A 4,187-nucleotide genomic window follows, 5' to 3' on the forward strand; every position below is an offset into this window, starting at 1 on the left:
CCAGCCCCTCCCCCCCACCCCTCCTATCCTACCCAAAAAGTAGTGCACCGATTGGCGTAAACCGCCTCAAACCGCCCACCTTCCGTAAATTGACGCGTTCTCCAAATCGTCTTGAACGCGTCAGAAAAAGAGGTTTTTTTTGTCACAGCGGATGTGGCCCTGGAACTATTTGCGCGGCGCGGCTGTGTTCTCGTGGGCGACGCTAAACCCGCGCGGTGAAGGGGTGAGGGGGGGGGCGTTCTCGCGAGAGTTTGCGCGAGATTCTGGGACGCGGATGTTAGGGTCAGAGGGTTTCCCTCCGGGCACGCTTTGTCTCGGCCTGGCCTGGCGCTTAGCGTGGGCTTTCTCTTCTCATTCGCCCTCATATATTCAAAGATCTACCCATTGCCTAATAGACAATTGTTTCATCATCCCTCTATGCTGCGCGTGTTATATCCCAGGATTTATCGCGAGGTTGCGACAGCTTGGTGGTGGAGGCCTTCACGCAGCAGTAGATAAAGCATGGATGTGCGTCAACAGGGGCGTTCTCTATGTAGATAAATTAACTAATTATTCGAACGCACTGCCAAGTTTAGAAAATGCGTATTATGTTGATGTATAATTGTTTTCACAAATTGTCCACATAATATGTTCCTGTATTGTACAATACAAATCACATTGTGTACAATATTTCAACAGGAAGCTAAGCAGGATTTGCCTGGACAGCGCTTGGATGAGTGACCCTAATGCGTAATCGGTGTTATAGGCTGCTGTGCTACATGGTAACAGAAAGAGCAGTGCTGCAAAAATCCATTGTACTCTACCTCCAACCCGCATTGGCCAGCGTGGTGAAGTATGGTCAATCCCCATGATCCGTACAGCCTGAGTGAGGAAGCATCCGGCAGTGGATTGTTCAAAGGGCCGCTCATGTGCAGTGTATTGCATAAAAGGTGGCGTTTTCCCCCATCAAGCTGTAACATGGTTAGAGGACTTATTTCACACAGACGTGGAATTTCAATGGGGCTCTCACCTGGATTAAATAAAGGACTTGCAGTATTTTCAAAGGCATTGAGTGTTCATGGGCTCCCGTGTGGATCGAAGAAAGGACTTGCATGACACAGACGTCTTTGTTTATCAGGATGGTTCTCACTTTGCCTCGAACCTGGTGGGCCACCTGAGTGCAAATCCAGGTCATGCCCAACGTGGGTGACGTTTGACATCTGAACCGTCAACCTGGTCAAACACCCAACAATGGAATGTGTGTCAATGATCCTTGGCCCTCATTAAAGCCATAGTGTCTCATAGGCTCTCATTTGGATTAAAGGATATCATTGGCAAATAAATTATATCGCAATATGCTTTGGCTTAAATATAGTACTTAATTTACCGACACGATGCTTCTCAATGGGCTCCCACTTGGCCTAAATGCCTTGTGTTTAAGACAATGGTGTCAGTCGTGCCTCGTTTGCCTCTAAAATACCAGACACCACGTTATTGCAAGACGTTACTGTCTCCGTGGATACCTGAATTATACAGGACAATTATTTCATGAGATTGACAACATCCCAAACTGCCACTGGATAATACTATTAGCAGAACAGTGACTAGACGCTCGAGGGAGAATAAAAATCACTCGATACCATCACAGAAGACTGTATGGAACTCAAGACTCGCAGGTCCAGATGGGGATCGTCAAAAACTGGTTCCCAACATTTTTTTTGGACCTAAGAACCCCCCCCCCCCCCTACGATGAAAACTAAAACTGCGAACCTACCATACGCAAAATAGTATTGTCTTATGAGGAGAGAAAAAAAACGTGCTTGCAACAGTTCCCGCTGACCACTTGCCACGAGGCCTTGCACAGAGCACCCACCAGGTTCCTCCACAGACCGACCATTGGTTAGGAGCCACTGGGCTCAAACGATTAGTCTGGAACTGAGAGAATTCGCAACTCCGCAGCATCAGATGGGCTATTGCCAGACGGACACAGTTGGAAGCTGGCCAATGGAAGCCTGCTTCGAGCTTGAGTGACCTTTTGATGTTTTGCGAGACCGCGGTTTTCGTTCCAAATAAATAAAAATTGGCAAATAAAAAATGTGTGCAGCGGGCACTGCCACTGCGCGCTGTCACCCTCCCCACATTGTTGCTCTCCCAGGCGCTCGGTCAGCCCCCATGTTGCACGACTCCTCGGTGCTTATTGCTTTCTGGAGTGACGTGATCGCGGGGTGACGTAATGCTTTGGGGGTGCGTCCCGCAGCCATGGTTAGGATTCTTAGATTCCGTTGGCAATGACGGTGGCTTAGAGCCAATGGGAACCATAACAAAACGCTGGTAGAGGGCACTGCACATCACAGTCAAACAGGACAACCGGCGCATAATAATGGAGGCAATGCCACCGATACAAACAACACAAGCTTCTGGCATGAATGCAAATTCGTTTCTATTTATAGCGTTATAATACGTACAGAAACTACCGTTGGGGTAACACACTATGAAAAAGTAGCATGCACCGGCAGCTAGAATTCCTAGCATCCCAAAACACCAAGGACAGAGTACTCTGTGCATTGCCAGCAATATTGATGCTGTTTCCACAACCAGCTTGAACTGGGATAGGTTATCAAGGTAAAGGGGCAATTGCAGGGGCAGCCCTGCATCTGCTGGATCATGCCACTAATGGAGAAAGTGTTCTAGAAAACCCTGTTCGAGGGTATGTTGGCCTCTCCCATGCTGGCCAGACATTTGGTGAGAGGTGAGAATACCCACTATTTACCACACGTATTGATGGTCTCAGCCGACGTGCCGAAGAAAGGAATAGGAATTGATTAAATTTGTTTGAGTAATTTGGTTCAATTCCAGCTCTTGGAATCAAATGGTTTATTATGATTACTGTCAGTGACAGAGCGGAGTGGGAAGGTGCTGTCCCCCCTACTCTGGACCAACACTCACTTGAAGGGATTTCAGAGGTAGCTCTGGGATATTTACTTCTGTGGGTCATTTTATGCTCTACAAAAACTCCGAATGTATTAGTTGTTTCATAACATGACGTCAGGAGCACAAATCAGAAAAAATATGGCTTTGGCCCCTTTAGAAATAGTACATGGAAACAACTTGTGCTTCGGGTGTCAGTATAGGGCCAGGTCTATTTTGATGTGGTTTGATTTGGTTGTCACGCAATTTTTATTATAAAGATGGAACGTCTCACTCACATATACAAATAAAAATATCCCAGTTAAATGAACTGCTGAAACAACGTAAGTGGTTTGTTACATTACAGGCTCGAGAGAGAGAGAGAGAGATCCCTACATATTTCAGACCACTTCATCCTGCAGATTATGGCTGATGATGATAATGCACCACAGATATGTTATTAATGAGTTCACTATTAGGTGTAAAACAACTTGTCAACGATCATCACTGCCATGAATATGAGGGCAAGGACATAACAGGTTGACAGTTCTATCTCGTGGTATATTTTTAAAGCTTATTTCCAGACTTGGCCACGCGTCTACACGGTCTATATATATATTTTTTTATATTTAATACCGAAATTGAAAATAACATGCTGGTTCAAGTACCAAATAACAACTAACCATCGTAAAATATAATGCACGTTGAAGTATTTTGTAATTGAATCTAGACTTTTAAAACAAGCTCAACACAGTGGCATGCAATGCAACATGATGCAATTTACAAATGACTGTGCAATTAAAAGCAGTCTGCAGCGGAAATGTGGTGGATGTTGGTTTGTTGTAAGTGCAGCACTATATTGCTAAATAGAAATACTATATTGCAGGACTATATTGTAATAAATTGCAGCCTAGCACCATGCCTTTGACATGTCCATATACAGTATCTAAATTCTAAGAAATATCAATTAATTCTAGATTTGAAGCTTTCGTGACTGCAAGGATTCATATTCTAAGGTTTTCGGTAAAGTCACGTAGGTAAAAAATTTTAATTAATAAAAGTAAAATTAAAATAAAATAAAAATCACGGCGTTTTTACCTACGTGACTTTACCGAAAACCTTAGAATATCAAAATATCAATTAGTTCGGATAATGTACTTGTTGTACGAAGTTTATTAACACCGATGCGGTTAGTGACACTTTGACGTTTACATACCTGTCAACCCCTTACCAGTGCCCTTCCTTACTACAGACCAATTCAGACCTTCTTGGTCACCCCGTGCCCTGAGAACTATCAACGT

This window comes from Lampetra planeri, chromosome 41, assembly GCF_965212315.1.
Source record: "Lampetra planeri chromosome 41, kcLamPlan1.2.h2, whole genome shotgun sequence".
NCBI lineage: Eukaryota > Metazoa > Chordata > Hyperoartia > Petromyzontiformes > Petromyzontidae > Lampetra > Lampetra planeri.